Genomic DNA, 18648 nt, shown 5'->3' on the forward strand with positions numbered 1-18648 from the left:
CGCAGGTGTACAACAGAGTTGGAAGGACAATAAATTTAAAAACAAGCATCTTGCTGCCTAACTCCTAGTGTTGCCTGACTCCCAATAACAATACCACATTACACTTTGTTACCAGATATTATATGAAAAATAGTGTAGCAAAGAGCTTTACTGTATGCTATGCATAAACCGAACTAGAGAATTCTGGAAGACCTCAAGCACCATCCAGCCCAGCATCCTGCCATGCAGGAACACAAAATTAAAGCACTTTGACAGATGACCATCCAACTTCTGTTTAAAAACCTCCAAAGGACTTCACACTTCAAGGCAGCATATTGCACTGTCGAACAGCTCATATCATGAGGAAGAGAAAACAGAAATGCTAGCTTTTAACATCAGTAACTCAAAACCTACACTCCTCCTTTAAAAAACAAAACTATCCAGAATGAAATAAACTATAGCACAAAATGTTTGTTATTTCCTCCCTCCCTTACATTGTCTCCACAATCACTGTTCCTAATATTACCTTTGTAAGAAATGGCTAGCTTTAAGGGAAAAACTACTTATAGAGAAATGATACCAGTGTGCATTATTTTTACACTGATACCCAAGAGATGTAGAGAAAAAGATTCAAATGCATTTTTGTTGTGAAGCTACACAACATACACAGCACAGCATCTTAGTGTTTTCTCTTGACATGAAGCGGTTAGAGAACAATGCTGCTATGATTTCCTTTAAAAATATAACTGCTTACATGTAGTAGATATTAGAGCTGTGCAATTAATGAAAAAAAATGTTTCAAAACTCATCTCTGTAAGATATCTGTAAATGATTTTGTTAATTCGAGATACTGGTGACTTTTGAGCCAGCAATTTCACAATAGTTTAGAGTGGAAGTGAGTCAGTGTTCTTTAGCAATACCAAATGGGAAGGGTACTTTGAAATTACTTCTAATTAAAATGAAGGGTGTATAATTTTCATACATAGACCAACTCCACTGGATGGGCCATGTTGTTCGAATGCCCAATTACTATCTCCCAAAGCAGTTATTATACTCCCAACTCAAGAACGGAAAACAAAAGATACATAATATGGATAAGAGCTGTTCGAAAAAATGTTGGAGGGGTTGCCAAGAAATGGGAACAAATATTCACATGCGGTGGCAATGTAAATATGTACAGAGGTTCTGGGGAAAAGTTATAACAGAGATTTAAGGCATTATGAAGAGAAAAATTAATAGAAATCTGTTGACTATATTGTTATCTTTATACAATACAAATGATTAGAAAGAAAACAAAAACAATTTGATATCAGCAGCAAGGCTATTAATAGCAAAAAATTGGAAAGGAGGGGTAGAAATTATGTAAATATGAATATTAGCAATAAATGATAAATTAACATGCCATTTAAAGGTAAAAAAAGGCCTATAAAATAACTATTTTGAAAGCATATGGAAAAAATATTGAAGAAACACTGAGAAAAGAAGACGGGATACTTGAAACTGTGAACAACAACAAACCCTATAGTTTGACAATACTTGGGCTGAAAGAATACTATAGAATTACTCTAGATCTCAATGTCAAGTAATTTGTATTTTTTTTTAGGGCTTGAATGTTGTTTTCAGTAAAAGAAAAGAACATATGGACCTTATTGGTTTTTTTTTTTTTTAATGCATGTGGGGAGTAGCAGGAAGAAGTGGACATCAGTAGCCAGATAAAAGAGGCCACAGCTTTACAGCATGGTCTAACATGCTAGTTGCTAAGACCTTTAAAGAGAGGTTTGTTATTCTAATCCTTCCTACTGAGATACCCAGAGGGACTGGTTTGGACAGCCATCTGAGATATCCTTTGGCACAATCCAGATCACCATGAAGCTAGATAATGTCACATAGAATTGCACAGCTTTCTCTTTCCTCATTATATTTGGAGAGAGGGGAATTTTTCATTAGCAAACTCATGAACAGATGGGAGAAGCACTTTGTGACAGGCATTTTAAGCTTCTGATTCCAAAAGGGGTAGAGTTTTGGTTCACTCTTCAGGTCCTTGTACACACATTTGACAGACACAACTCAGTATGAATGCTCTTGACTATTGTGGGATGTACATAGAGAGTGGCTAAGGTAAATAGCGCATACTGTGCTGTTGGCAGACCAGAGGGAAGACACCTGCTGTGTAGTTATGTTCTTACATTGAGAATAAGAAGAAAAAACTACAGAGATAATATTAGACTGACACATTTTGATTTCAATAGAAAGTTAACAGAGGACAATCCTGAGAACAAATATTAATGTAACAAAATATGCATTACCATGGAAGATGGTCACTAAGGGAACACAATGGGTTTTCTGACTCTTGTTGAACTTCTCCAAGCTTCACTAGATTATAATACTTCCCTGTCCAAAACGTCAAGCCACAAACATATCTGAGTTGCAATTCAGCTTATGAATAAAAATCTATTTTTTCCATGAAATGGTGTGTTTTGTTTGGCTTTGCTGCAGCTCAGATGCTCCCAAATAGTACAAACATTAGAATATTTTAGTAAAACATTCATTACCCTATAAGACAAGAATCCATCTCCTTATTCTATACCAAAAAGATATTTTAATTACAGATGTGAAATAAGCAACAGAATACAAAGGGTAAAATTTAGATATTTAAGAGAGACACATGCACCCAATTCTATCAACAAAAAACAAAAACATTCTACTTTAGCACATTGCAATTCAGGGTTTTCTATGGCCATTCAAGCTTTAAAATTCTGGGAAAATGCAGCTCTTAAGAACTACAGCCAATAATCAGCCATATAGTTAAATAAATTTATACATTTGTGTGTTTGGTTTGACCCTTGTCCCACACCTTATAGGAACACCATACTCCCATTTTCTGATCACTAGCATTATGGACAACCTTCTCCTCATGTTTCTGATACCCTATAAAGTGTATCGTTATGATTTGGAAGAGATAAATGAGGAGTAGGTCTCCTTGCAATATCTAGGATTATAGCCATTTGACAGGTCATCATCACCACCTTTGCTTTGGATCAGAAATGCATTAACAATAACTAGAATTCCATTTTATATCAGAAATTCACTTGAAATGTTTTCATTCTTTATAAGAGCTTGATAATAACTTTGGTTAGTCTTCTGTACTTTTTAAAATCTTGAATGTTCTGTTCTGAACATTTTTGGCTCAAATTCTACTCACTATCAATATGTTTCTGGTCCAGTTAAAAAGTGGTGATGGTGATTTTCAGAATTCCATTAGAGCTAGCATGGTGAAGTGGGTATGACTCTGGAGGCCAGAGTTCCAATCCTCTCTTGGCGAAACAAGTCAGTCTCAAAGGGCCCTTCCATTGGATTATATGTCAGTGTGGACTCAGATAACCCCGTTCACAGCAGATATTACATATTATCTTCCTTGATATTCTGGGTTATATGGCTGTGTGGAAAGGCCCTAAGCCTCAGAAGAAAGCAAAAGCAATCCCCTTTTGAACAAATTTTGTCAAGAAACCCCTGTAAGAAGTTCTCCTTAGGGTCACCATAAGTCTGAAATGACTTGAACACACACACACCAACAAGAAGAGAAGGCTGAGAGGAGACATGATAGCCATGTACAAATATGTGAGGGGAAGTCATAGGGAGGAGGGAGCAAGCTTATTTTCTGCTGCCCTGCAGACTAGGACACGGAACAATGGCTTCAAACTACAGGAAAGGAGATTCCACCTGAACATCAGGAAGAACTTCCTCACTGTGAGGGCTGTTCGGCAGTGGAACTCTCTCCCCCGGGCCGTGGTGGAGGCTCCTTCTTTGGAGGCTTTTAAGCAGAGGCTGGATGGCCATCTGTCGGGGGTGCTTTGAATGCGATTTCCTGCTTCTTAGCGGGGGGTTGGACTAGATGGCCCTTGAGGTCTCTTCCAACTCTACTATTCTATGATTCTATGATTCTATGATTCTATGAAAACCATTATCATATGGATTCTATAAGGGATTTCTGCCAGCAATATGACTGCTGCATATTACACTAGCTATAAGCTCAATGTGCAACTTCACATGAAGTTTACTGGAGTAATTTAAAGATGAAGTTACTAGTCCATAAACTAACTGGGGCTGGCATCTCCCTCTCCAGTAATGGCTGTAGCTGGTAGGTCAAGCATAAGTGATCAATGAACCTCAATCCTTATAAAGGTAAAGGTTTCCCCTGACATTAAGTTCAGTCATGTCTGACTCTGGGGGTTGGTGCTCATCTCCATTTCTAAGCTGAAGAGCCTGCGTTGTCCGTAGACACCTCCAAGGTCATGTGGCCGGCATGACTGCATGGAGTGCTGTTACCTTCCCGCCGGAGCGGTACCTATTGATCTACTCACATTGGCATGTTTTCAAACTGCTAGGTTGGCAGAAGCTGGAGCTAACAGCGGGAGCTCACTCCGCTCCTGGGATTTGAACCTGGGACCTTTCGGTCTGCAAGTTCAGCAGCTCAGTGCTTTAACACAATTCGCCACCAGGGCTCTCAACCCTTATATGTATCTGATATAGATCCCTAAGAAGCATCAGACTATGTACCTGCATCTTTAGAGCAAGAAAAACCCCATCCAAAATAGGACACTTATCCAGTTTTGGTAATGATTCATAAATGATCACCTTCAGGTTTTTGTTTATCTTTATCTAGTCCAGAGCTATCTATCTATCTATCTATCTATCTATCTATCTATCTATCTATCTATCTATCTATCTATCTATCTATCAACACAAGGTTTGGAATTTTTCCTTTACACTTATGTACTACAGTTGATTCTTGTGTAGTTTCCTCTATAGCCACTATATAAACATCATAACAAACAGCACTGTCAACTGATTTTCTTTTCTTAATTAGAAACCTATCTATTTTAGTGGCATTTACTCCAACTCAATCAACAAATTGTCTAAATTATAACATTATAGCCATATCTACACTAGAACAGCATCAGCCTTTTTTCGTGGGGGCAAAGAGGGGAGCATTTTTCACGTTGACACACTTAGGGGCTACAGCTAATACACTAGTGTATCCTGACACATAGTTTGGAAAGCTCTGACCTAGTCCATTACAGCAACCAGGCACAAGTTATGCACCTTTGATAGCTTCACTAGGTTTGAAAAATGTGTATACTGATTACTAGGGTTGTCCAAATTTTGTTTATGTTTCTCGTTTCGTAATTATTTCGGATTGTTCTCATTTTTTGAAACGAGTATTGAAACGTTTTCCCTGGGCGCAACTGGCAATGTAATTCGAACCATCGTTGGCCCATTCTCTAATTGTTTCTTAAAATTTTCGTTAAATTTTTTCCTTCCAAAATTTTTTTTAATATTTTTTTTTGTTTCTGCAACCTAACATGAATGGGAGCCTAGTGCAGCCTAACATGGCTACCGCTCCCTGGCCAATCAGAGACTTCTACGATGGCTGAAAAAGGTGGGGGCTAGCGTCCTCCGCGTCCACGTGGAGGATCTCTATAAAAATCCTCTCCCCAATTGAGCCAAGCCATTCTGGGCTAGGATACCGAGGAGAGAGGGTGGTTCGCGCGTGCTGGGAAGCTGTTTGCTTGCTTGGGGGAGAGAGGGCTAAGTGACTGTTCTGGCTATAGGGGGTAGAGTGTCTGTCTGTTGTTGCTGGTTCGATATTGTGGGTTTTTTTTTTTTGGGAAATTGGCTTGGGGCTTGTGGCAGAGTCCTTGTTGTGGCTTTAGGAACTTTTATTTTCCAAAGGATGTCTGCGTTCCTGCAAGTGCAGAGCTTGGGGTGCTTTACTTTCCTACTCCAGAGGGAGTCCCTTTGCCTTTCTGTTTTCTTTTTTGGAATTTAGCAATCACCACATCAGCCCTTCTTTGCAATCCTGAAAGGGGGGGACTTGAAAATAATAGTTTCCAAAGGACGTCTGCATTCCTGCAAGTGCATTGCTTCCCTCCCGCTCCGTTTGTAATCCCAAGCCCCCGGGCTGAGTGTTATTGCAGCAATTACAAAGACACACATTGTTTTCAAACCTAAAGGCTACATTGGAAGAAATAGTTTCCAAAGGACGTGGGGCACCCGCCAAGGCATTGCTTCCCTCACACTCCATTTCTATTCCCAAGCCTTGGGCTGAGTTTTATTTCTGCAATCACAAAGTCAGACATTGATTTGATTCAATAGAGGGTCCACAGCAATTTATAGTTTCCAAAGGACGTTGCCAATCCTGTCAAGGCATTGCTTGGCGTGTGCTGCATTTCTAATCCAAAGTCTACACAAGTAGAAGAGGGACTTTTACAGTGATAAGAACCCAATTGAACAGGAAATAAGACTTTCAAACCAGGAACAGGTTTCTTCAAATATTGAAAAATAGTGTATTATAAAAAGTTATGAAAATTCGCCAAAAATCATAGGAGACAGGAAACATTCTGCAATTTGTTGAGCAAAGAGTGTGGAATGTGTTCTCCCACTGTACCAAATTTGATGAGAATAGCTCAAGAAATGAGGGCGGGAGACCCCCAGAAAAGTCCCCCCCGGTTTCCTGTTTTTTGGCGATTGCGCATGCGTGTCTGCCATTTTAGAAACATTTTAGAAACATTACGAATTTTCGGAACTATCCAAAAATTTGGGGTGAAAAATTAAGAAATAATTTCTATATCGAAGAGCCAGCACCCCCTACTTTAGAAACGAGAATTGAAACTTTTTTCCATCGATCGGACAAGCCTACTGATTACATCAGATTTTAAACATCATCCAATGGCTGACATAACAGAAATGTCCTCTAGCATAATAGCCATGGAAATTTTAAAAAATTGACTGGGCCTTTCTTATTAGCAATTTTAACCATATTTCCAATAAACCATTTCTTCATTTGTCCCCTGCTTTTCAGATCATTGCCAACTTTGTGCCACTGCATTTATCAACTGTCTTTGTCTTTTAGCAAAACTCTTTACTGTTAGCCTGCTCCTCTTATGCTTATCTTGAGTCCCATCTCAATTCAAAAGCTTATCTCTGCATCCTTCATATTTTCTTTTCTCAATGTTCCTGTGCCTTAAGTTAATTAATTGCCCCTCTTCACCTTTCAATCCATCTCCTTATCTTTGTTATCTGTCATTTAGCTTCTTTTAACTTTTCCTCTTCTGATCAGTATCAGACTCAAGCACATTAATTCAGAAATGTATTATATCCTAATTCTGTATCAATCCATCATATTAAAAACAACAACACACAAACATGGATATATTTTGTTACTTTAAGAAAAGTATTGTGTTGATTTTTGCCTTAAAAGCACATTTTATCCTCAAATTATTTCCTAAAATATGAATTTTGAGATAATCACATCCTGCAATGCACATTTCAAATATATTTGTATCAACAAATATATTATTTGTTGAATCCTTCAGAAAATATGGATACATGCAAAAAGCAAAACAATTACATTTCAGTCTACATACTGCTTCAGGTAGTATACCAGCTTTGTTTCTTTATATTCATTACAGATATGGATGTGCAAAGCTTTGGAGCTCAGCTTCATAATTCAGAGATTAGGAAAATTCAGAAATATTAACCTCTGGATTACTAATAAAAAGGACCCCTACGAAGCATTTAGGAATCGAAAAACAAGCCTCCAAAAATGTAGGATAGATTTGTAAAAGATTTGTAAAAGATTGGTTGATTTGCAGGGAGGCCTAGTAACCCTTTCAGTATCTGTGTGTCTTACCCCAAACTTATATCTTAAAAATTCCCACTCCCTTTCCAAACTTTACACCCTTGCCTTCTCCTCAGTTCTCTTAAAACTGCCGGCCCCATTCTGGCACAAATAGAATTCTGGGAAATGTAGTTTGGGAAGGCTAGGACCTCTGCAGCAGAGTATTGAAACAAGATTTCCCAGAATTCTTCTCACGCTGAAAGAACAGGGCTGCCCACATTAAAGTCCCAGTGTAAGTTAATCCCATGTGCTTACATTGAAAAAGATCTTTAAAATCAACAGATAGACTGATTGTTCTGAAACTACACTTGCTGCTCTGCTTATGTTGTCTCACCGTGCCACTATTTGAGTGGATACCGCCTGTAGTTTTAAAAAAATGAATTGAAAAAAACTTTTTAAAAATTCCTAGGAATTGGCAGATGAACTAATCTTTCTGAAACTTTGCAGAATTGATGCGCTGCTTATGTTGTCTCATTGTGCAGAAATTCAAGGGGATCCCTATTGTAGTAGTCTTAAAGAATTGTTTGTAAAAGCTTTAAAATTTTCCTTAAAATCAGTGGAAGACCAAAATAATATGAAACTTGGTAGGCAAAACGTGATAAATGTTTCCTACAACTGTGGTAAGTTTAATCCTGATAGCCATAACAATGACAGAGAAACAAGCCTTGCAATTTTCCCCATTGCTACTAATGGAATAATCTTGACAAAGCAATTACGAAGCTTCCGAGATTCATATTACAAATCGAAATGGCACCCCTTCCAAATCTTTACAAAGTGAAGCAAGAGTCATCAAAATTTCTGAAATGAATTACTAATCGGATTTCAGCCATCTTGCACACCCCTAATTACAGATCTTTCATATCACTATGATAGCTCAGTGAAAATTCATCACTACCACAGGCTACACCAACCCAAGCAAAAGAAAATGAAAGTGTAAACACATTAATTACCATCAGACATACATATTGAACTACAACTGGGATCAGGACATTAAAAACTAATCAGGCATGCAGAATAAATAGAAATACATTGACCCAACTAATTGCAAACACTGCTGCAATTAACATTAAGTCATCATGCCAACATCCCACTAACCTTACATATGAATATTTTAGTCTGTTTAAATGCATTTAAAAATTAACATACCTAAAAAATTATAATATGACTATTATGCTAATCAGGAAAAAAACTCTTGAGAAGATCTGGGTGAAGTCAAACTGGTGGCATGTTTTGTAATGAACAAAGACACTTTTGCTGTGTGAACATGAGTTTTGTTGTCTTCTTTGTGCTACAGTATAATTCATTCATTTATTTAATCCATCTGTATTACACCCCCCCATATGAAAATCAATAAACATTGATTTAAAAATACTTAAAACACATTCAAAGCATGGTAAAAATACAGCTTACTCTATTGCAAAAAAATATAAAATAATAAAGTTATGCAGCTAATTAATAAATGAAGGTCTGTCTACAAAAATGTATTTCCCTGTCAGAGGAGACAGAACAGGAGTGTAAATACCTCATCATGGAGAAACAGAGGCTGCTTCCATCATGAAGAATCCTGAGGGTCAGCAGAATCTGCCCACAAACACATCCTGAAAGAGACATCACAGCACAACTGACAGGATGCGTATAGAATGTAGGATCACACACAAAAAGTTGTGACTTAGAATTGCTCTGAAGTAAAAAAACAGTTTCAATTCCGTGTTCAATTACCCCATTTCTGAGATCTTTTCCAGATGGTTTCTAACAGGTTGCTGACAAAAAAGGGACAAATGTCATGTGATGGGACCCATTCACAATTACATGCAAAGGGACTCAGAACTGGAATATAAGGCAATGTGAGGGCCTAAATCAAAACTCCCTTGGGTGGGAGTATGGACTAAAATAAAGCAATGAGAAAACTACTCTCTCCTTGTCTCCCTACCAGGAGAGCCTGTGAATGTCATGAGAATGAACAGACTGAAAGATTCCTGCAGAATATGCCTTCTTGTTCCTGCACATTAGAAGTTTGTTTTTTTAAAAATGGAGAACTCATTCCTTTCTTATATATGATGATTTTCTATGTTTCTTCCACCGGAGATTTGCACCACCAAATTGTTATATTTTAGAGGAATAGAGGACCCATTCCCTCAATGGGATGACACGATATATTGCAAGTATCTTTAACTCATTTGCCTAAAATGGACTATATCTCTTACTTTACAAGAAAACATTAGTCACTGGAGGGCTTGATCTGAATAAGAACAGGACTATGACACAGGGAAATGATTTCTCCCCTACTTCCATAAAAATCACCCCTATCTTGCCAATAGTAAAAGGTGTAGTGGGAAGAAAATAATTTGTTAGAAAGGATGAACTTTAACCCAGGCAGAAATCTCAGCCTAGTCCCCCCCCTCCCCAAGTTTTTTTTTTAAAAAATAAAGAAATAGATAAGTATAGGAAATACAGCATTTGATTTTATGAGCCATCAAGTCATTTCCAACTGTTGGAGATTTACTGAATGAAAGATCACCACAAAAAAAACCCCTATTATTAACAGCCATATTCAGGTCTTGGAAACTCAGTGGCATAACTTCCTTTGTTGTTTTCACATTCCTCATATTTCATTTATGTTTAGAAACATTTGGTTCATTCTGTCACTAGACAAACAAATAAAAACCTCTTCCCTTGCAAGTTAATTTGAACAAGAATTACATGTGTATCATTAGACACAGTAATGAAATTAGCTGATGAACAAGATTGAACAGAAGCTGTTAGCCAAAGATTGTGGGTGAAGGAAACAATGAATGCATGCATACAGAATTATTGATGGTTTGCCAATATTTCAAAGAAACTACAAAAATGAATAAATCATCTTACACATTTCATATTCATAAAATGATGTGGCAGCACCATGAAAGTGCATGCTTTCAGAAAATGGAAAGCCTTATGAATCGGCTTCAGTCCAATTAAGCATTGGAAACTTACATAGGGTTTTCTAGGATTGTAGATATTGGAATGGATTCAATTTTAGGCAAATTGGGGGTTCTTTTCATTTTGGAGAAACTTGCTCAATGGAATTTGATATGGTGAACAAAGTGGGAGATAAAAAGTGCTGGAAATGTGGTAGAGGTCAATAGCATGTGAGTAGCATTTCTTCCACCAAAAAAGTATCCTGGAGCCAGACTAATAGTTTTAAAACTAGGCAATTTGTGTTGTAGATATCATCTTAGAAAATGAGCACATTCCTTTATAGCCATCAAATCAAATTAACATTTCTTTCCATAACTGATCAGAATCCATGTTGGTATAGCTTACTGTTAAGATAGCATTTCTACTTTTTTCAGTCATTGGAGAAGGAGATGTCTAGTACCTCTTTGTGCAACAACTTCCATATGCCACCTCAAATAGATTATACCAAAGTCCAACCAGCAGTCAGGTGTCTCCAGGCACTTTCTGGTTTCAGTGATTCAGCTGGAAAAGAAATAGTTGTCCTCTTTCTGCAATGATGTATGTACCTTTTACCCAGATGCATTATGACTTCATCAGACCCGGGGGTGGGGGGTCCCATCTTAACACTCTGCTAGCATGCTGTTGGGATGGAGTCTGCCAGAGCCTATCATATGATGCAGGGCTACATCCAGTGGGACTCCATTTGGTTCCATCCTGGCAGCGTGCTGGCAGCGTACTAAGAGGGAATCATGAGGAGATGGGTGACTACTACCCTTCTTCTCATTTTTGGAGCTGACTTCCAAAAAATGAAGGAAATACTGAGCAGCATTCCATGGACACCAATATTAAAAGACAAGAGAGTTAACGATGGATGGGAGTTTTTTAAAAGTGAAATACTAAAGGGGCAAATGCAAACAGTGCCAACAAAGAAAAAAATATGACACGTGCGAAGAAGCCAGAATGGATGTCCAAAGAACTTCTAACCAGGCTAAGATTCAAAAGAGACATGCACAAGAAGTGGAAAAGGGGAGAAATCACTAAAGAAGAATTCAAACGTATAGCCAACTCCTGTAGGGAAAAGGTTCGCAAGGCTAAAGCGCAAAATGAGCTCAGGCTTGCCAGGGATATTAAAAACAACAAAAAAGGCTTTTTTGTTTACGTTGGAAGAAAAAGGAAGAACAAAGAGGCGATAGGGCCTCTGCAAAGAGAAGATGGGGTGATGGCGACAGGGGACAGGGAAAAGGCAGAATTGCTCAATGCCTTCTTTGCCTCGGTGTTCTCACAAAAAGAAAGCCATCTTCAACCTCAGCAACATGAAATGGACGAAGGATTTGAGGAAATCCAACCCCAAATAGGGAAACAAGTTGTCCAGGAACACCTGGCTGCTCTAAATGAATTCAAGTTGCCAGGGCCAGATCAACTACATCCAAGGGTACTGCAGGAACTAGCGGAAGTTATTTCAGAACCACTGGCAATCATATTTGAGAGTTCTTGGAGAACGGGAGAAGTCCCAGAAGATTGGAGTAGGGCAAATGTGATCCCTATCTTCAAGAAACAGATGCAGTAATTGCTATTAGTCAACACGGATTTACCAAAAACAAGTCATGCCAGACTAATCTGATCTCTTTTTTCTACAGAGTTACGAGTTGGGTCGATACAGGGAATGCCGTGGATGTAGCCTACCTAGATTTCAGTAAGGCCTTCGACAAAGTCCCTCATAACCTTCTGGCAAACAAACTAGTAAAATGTGGGCTAGACAAAACTACGGTTAGGTGGTTCTGTAATTGGCTAAGCAAACGAACCCAAAGGGTGCTCACCAATGCGTCGTCTTCATCTTGGAAAGAAGTCACAAGAGGAGTGCCGCAGGGTTCCGTCCTGGGCCCGGTTCTGTTCAACATCTTTATTAATGACTTAGACGAAGGATTAGAAGGCACGATCATCAAGTTTGCAGACGACACCAAACTGAGAGGGATAGCCAACACTCCAGAAGACAGGAGCAGAATTCAAAACGATCTTGACAGACTAGAGAGATGGGCCGAAACTAACAAAATGAAGTTCAACAGGGACAAATGCAAGATACTTCACTTCGGCAGAAAAAATGGAATGCAAAGATACAGAATGGGGGACACCTGGCTTGACAGCAGTACATGTGAAAAAGATCTTGGAGGCCTTGTGGACAACAAGTTAAACATGAGCCAGCAATGTGATGCGGCTGCTAAGAATGCCAATGGGATTCTGGCCTGCATCAATAGGGGTATAGCGTCTAGATCCAGGGAAGTCATGCTCCCCCTCTATTCTGCCTTGGTCAGGCCACACCTGGAATACTGTGTCCAATTCTGGGCACCACAGTTGAAGGGAGATGTTGACAAGCTGGAAAGCGTCCAGAGGAGGGCAACTAAAATAATCAAAGGTCTGGAGAACAAGCCCTATGTTTAGCCTGCAGAAGAGAAGGCTGAGAGGAGACATGATAGCCATGTACAAATATGTGAGGGGAAGTCACAGGGAGGAGGGAGCAAGCTTGTTTTCTGCTGCCCTGCAGACTAGGACACGGAACAATGGCTTCAAACCACAGGAAAGGAGATTCCACCTGAACATTAGGAAGAACTTCCTTACTGTGAGAGCTGTTCGACAGTGGACTGTGGTGGAGGCTCCTTCTTTGGAGGCTTTTAAGCAGAGGCTGGATGGCCATCTGTCGGGGGTGCTTTGAATGCAATTTCCTGCTTTTTGGCAGGGGGTTGGACTGGATGGCCCATGAGGTCTCTTCCAACTCTACTATTCAATGATTCTATGATTCTATGAAGAAGCCAAGGACAGCACAGGAGGAAGCTGGGGACAGTGGGGAAACGTGGGATGGCATCCATGACCCACAATGGTAAGGAGAGGGTGCTGGGTGCTGCCCCATGGTTTCTCATATTGTCTCCAGGCTTCTGGACCTCCATGTGACAAGGTCCTTACTGCATCCAAATCGTGCCTGCAAGCCTTTTATGCTCTGACCACTGATTTGCCATGGGAGTAACTCCAGTTGCAAGAAACCTGAGTTGCTCAGCCAACAACAGCTGAAACCTAGCAGATAGATTCCATCAACATTACTGGCAGAGTGCTTTGAATGCATTGAATGCAAACTTGTCAATAGTACTTATAATTTTACTTACAGACATAAAGGCTTTATTTAAAAAGTCATGTTTTAATAGGATGCCAGTATAAGCCAGCATAAGTTTTGCATTTTGAGGTGCTCCCTCAAATGGTGAAATGCATCTGTTTATTATAGTACAAAACTCTTCTAATCTCTGTGTTTTAAATTTCATGAATTTTTTTTTGGGGGGGGTGGGGAATTGGCCATTGAGAACTCAGTAGTATTTCACTACCATTAAAAATACCATATTTACTTGAATCTAGAGCCCCATTGAATGTAATGCACTTTCCAAAACCCTGACACCCCACCCCCAAATTCTATCCTGGTTAATGTAATGCTTAACAGCAAAAAAGTGCACTCTTTGTAAATTGGCCAAAAAGGGGTGCATTATGGTTGCAGCCTACTTAGAATTGCTTCTTTAAAAACTAAAGTGTAAGGATACCAAATCTTCCAGCAATTGAAAGGAAAACCAGAGAAATAGATAACCCTGCCCTCAAGAAGCCTCTACTGTTGATCCTGCCTCAGCTTCCTTGGGTGAATTTATGCTGTAGAATAAATGCAGCTTGACACCACTTTAATTGCCCTTGTTCAGTGCTATGGAATCCTGAGAGTTGTACTTCTACGAGATCTTTAGCTTTCTCTGCTGAAAAGGGCTGATGCCTCCCCAAACTACAAATCCCAGGATTCCATAAATTAAATCATGATATTCTAAGTGTTATCAAACAGCATAAATTCTTACAGTATAGGTGCATCCTGGGTAATTCCAAAGTCCTTGGGTGAATCTACACTAGAATTAATGCAGTCTGACACCACTTTCACTGCTATGGCTCAATGCTATGGAATCATGGGCCAGTATTTTACAAGGTCTTTAGCCTTCTCTGCTAAAGAAAACTGGAGTCTTACCAAACTGCAACTCCCAAGATTACATAGTACTGAGCCATGGCAATTAAAAGTGGTGTCAAACTGCATTAATTATGCAGTATAGATGCATCCCAGGAGGGCTATGCTTGGGTCCTAGACTTTATCCCCCAAATCTTCCTACAGTTACAAAAGGGAACCATAAGCAAATCTAATGAAATATTCCCCTGATTTACAGGAAGTAATTATGGGGACTTAATACACCAAAGGCAATCACACAAAACAATAGGATTTGGAGTCTGCACCCACTTTCAAGCCTACATCTGCCTCCTGCAGATTCCTGGGGCTTGTAGTTTAGGGAGAGGTTTTTACCATTCTCAGCCAGTAAAATCTAGGACTCACTCAGTTACAAAACCAGAATTCTGCAGGAGGTTTTCAGGTGGGATGAAGTATAGTATGATCAAGTAAGTCCTATGTGATCTTAGAAACTAAGTACCATCAGTGCTAGTTACTATTTGAAAGGGAGACCCTCGATAAATACCAGTTGGTGTAGGTTATATTTCAAGGGAAGGAATTGGAAAAAAATACTTTGTGGGATCCCATTCTGCAACAGCTTCTCTCTCTCTCTCTCTCTCTCTCTCTCTCTCTCTCTCTCTCTCTCTCCCCCCCCCCCCCCCCGCCAACACACACACACAGCTATTTCTCTAGGCAACAAGAAAATGTTGTTACTGTAAGTTCATTTTATGCAATTTTATCTTTATTTGTAGTCAATTTGTTAGTAACCAATATTTTTGTAGTCAATGTTTTCAATATATTATGATGTTTTGGTGATAAATTCATAAATACAGTAATTACTACATAACATTACTGTGTATTGAACTGCTTTTTCTGTTTATTTGTTGTAAAACATGTTTTGGTACTTAATTTGTAAATTCATAATGTAATTTGATGTTTAATAGGCTTTTCCTTAATTCCTCCCAATTATCCAACATTTTTGCTTATCCAACATTCTGCAGGCCCGTTTATGTTGGATAAGTGAGACTCTACTGTAGCTTTTTACTCTATCTTTCCTCCATGGTTGCTCTGTGTTTGCAATCCTCATGGCGCTTCTGAAGCAACTCCCTTTTTCCTTTGGCTGGGCACTTAGGTCCCTTTCAGACAGGCCAAAATCCCGTGATGAACAGGGATTTTTAAGCCCAGTTCCTTTTGGTAATTTCTTTGATTTACATCCACCTTTCTCCAAAAAATAGGGAGTCAAAGCAATTAACAATACTATGAACAGGATAAGGACAAGTACAAAACACAAAGAAGATTAGTTAAACAAACCACATTAAAACATTTTTAAAATATCAATATGACAGTGATTAATTGCAAACAAAATTAATGAGCCAGAATAGGTTATGCCATATTATCTCAAAGTTATGCCATATTATCTCAAAGAATTCAAGTATTCTAATGTGTTGCTCAAATTCATATATTTGCAGACCTGCTATGATGGCTAGAGTTGAAGGACAAGCTGGAAATAATAAAAAGGTGCACAAATTTGGACACTGAGATCATAATCTGTAGAATAACAAGCTAACAAACTGACTGTTTTATGAGATGTTCAATTCTAAATAAAAATCAAGAGTTCATTGAAGAGTTAGGATCAAATTAGGTGATACATTTATTTCATTTTTAAAGCGATGCTCCCCCTAAACGGTGAACACATGTATTTGTTATCACCATTATCCACATTTGTGTATTTCGTATTTAGTGTGACTTATTTTGTGACTGGACATTGGAAAATAAATATTGGCATGATTTGCAAGTCTGCTGTGTCATGCGTCACTGAGGAAATTCCATTGCTACAAGAAAACAAGTAAACAACAGCCTATATCCCATTGTTCCTTTTGACTAAATAAACCCCAAAACAAGGGAATTTATCTATGTGTTGATTCAGCATTCAACATTTGATTCAATGAATCCACTCTAGTTGAAACTAGCAGGAATCTGACTATGCCTTCTCTTTGACTAGATTGACTAGACATCATAACCAGACCAGATGCTTGTACATTGAATTCAATGAAAGTTTAGGCAGTGACAGCATGGCTTTTAGAAGTTCTGATCCAAACAGATAACTTTTCCAATATCATACTTTACTCTCAATTAATTTAATTCCCATTGATTTTAAGGAATGTATTCTAAATATGAAACCAAGGTAATGCTAGCAGAAGTTTGGACTGAATGATCCCTGTGGTCTTTTCCAATTCCATAATTCCTCTCTTCAACTGATCAATTTTCCATCATTATTATTCCTTAATTAGAGACATCATGGATGAGGAAATTACTGAAGGCATTCTTAATAGAAGATGACAATTGCCTGTCCTTAACAATGATTTTCTATTTTATTTTAACTGTATGTATATTATAATTTCATTGTTTATTTCCCTGTAGGCATGTGGAAAAGTATAGCTCAGTGTACTGTATATTGCTCTGGAGCACAAGATGTCAAGTATCATGATCAAACATAGGTAAGAGATAGCATGGAGTAACGGTTAGACTATTGTCTACTACTTTATAGACCAGGGTTTGATTTCCTGTTTGGCCATGTAAACTCACTAGTGAGCTTTGGTGACTCACACATCCTCAGACCACAAAAGGTTCATCCTAGGGTTGACATAAGTAAAAATTAAAATTAAAAAAAAATCAAACAACAACAAACCTTATGGCCTGTTTTGTTGTAGAAGGGTGCTGATGGTGCCAGCTTGCTTTATTTTCAACTTAATTTAAAAGCTGCTGACTCTGCCAGTCTACTATATTGTGACACCTTGACTATAGACGTCTCTCCCCAGAAGTGTTTGTCTGGCACTTACCACAAAGATATTCTTTAAAAACTGATGTTTCCTAGGCGTCCTCTTATTTGTATGCTGAATAGCATTCAGTGTGATCCTCTTCTTATCTTGCTTGTATATTATATTGTTTTATTTTCTCTTATGATTTTCATTTTTATTACACTATGATCACAACCTGTTGAAGGAATATTTTAAAAGATCCTTCTGAGACAAGTTTTGGCTGTAGCATACTAGAAAGTAGACAAAAGCTATAATTTATTTTCTGAGAACAATCAGAAATAAAAGGAATGGGGCTGCTATTCAAATGTTACACAGCCTGTGCATAAACCTGTGACTCAGAATCAGCATATAGCACAGGATTACCTTTATAATACAAAACCAGGTTTCATAGATCTTGGAACTGATCATACTGCATGCAAGTAGGTGCACCAAAATGAATGCATGGAAATTACAGTGAAAGAAAATAAGAAGGAAAAACAGCTTTCAGAGTGACAGGTTTTCCTTCAAAGAGAACACAAGTAAAATTATTTTTCCCTAGAGTGGTACTATAAGTCATAATTTAACCAGCCAAATTTCCCTGATTATTTGAGTAGAGTCCAGCAATTTTTTCTGTAGATCTGAGAGTTCCAAATTATTTATGAAAAGGACATAAGAGGGAGTTTGAATGGATCAGATCACAAGTGTGACTAGTCTAGCATCATGGTCCTGTTTACGAAAATAGCTAGCTACATACAAATTATCTCTAAAATGTGGAGGTTCTAGAAAACCGTTATGACTTTCAATATCATACCAATGTGCAAGTGGTCTGCCGTTCTTCCATATACCATCATAGAATCACAGAGGGTTGAGCCAGATGGCACAGCCAGTGCCATCTAGCTCAACCCTCTGCCATATCAGAATACACACTGATATCACCCCCGAAAGGTTCTCATCCAACCTTTGGGGTAACTAATCAACTGTTGAAAAGTTATCACCATCAAGAAACTACTCTGATGTTTAGGTGGAATATCTTTGCTGTAAGTTGAATCCACTAATTTCTATTCTAGTCTCTGGAACAGGAGAAAAGAAGCTCACTTCATCTTCTACATTATGTATTTTTTAGATATTTAAGAATGGCTGTCAATTCACCTCCCAGTTTTCTCTTCTCCAAGCTAAATATATACCATGCTCTCTAAGTGGTTTGTCGTAAGGTTTTCAAACCTTTCATCATCTTGATTATCCTTCTC

General features: G+C 38.4%; 1 protein-coding gene and 1 long non-coding RNA gene across 11 annotated transcripts in view; one reads left to right on the plus strand and one right to left on the minus strand.

Moving 5' to 3' along the window:
• The window catches only part of lrrc4c (leucine rich repeat containing 4C), a 1096970-nt gene that overhangs the window by 1015361 nt on the left and 62961 nt on the right, over positions 1 to 18648 (minus strand). Inside the window, exon 2 of one of the 9 annotated variants that reach the window (XM_062958329.1) lies at positions 9183 to 9258. The exons of the other annotated variants lie outside the window; for them this stretch is intronic. The gene's annotated coding sequence lies outside the window, so the exon portion shown is untranslated. The remainder of the gene's footprint in view (positions 1 to 9182; positions 9259 to 18648) is intronic. 9 annotated transcript variants of the gene reach the window in all.
• The window catches only part of LOC134292956 (uncharacterized), a 46520-nt gene that overhangs the window by 8774 nt on the left and 19098 nt on the right, over positions 1 to 18648 (plus strand). The window lies entirely within an intron of this gene.

The sequence above is a fragment of the Anolis carolinensis genome, chromosome 1 (genome assembly GCF_035594765.1).
Source record: "Anolis carolinensis isolate JA03-04 chromosome 1, rAnoCar3.1.pri, whole genome shotgun sequence".
Lineage (NCBI taxonomy): Eukaryota > Metazoa > Chordata > Lepidosauria > Squamata > Dactyloidae > Anolis > Anolis carolinensis.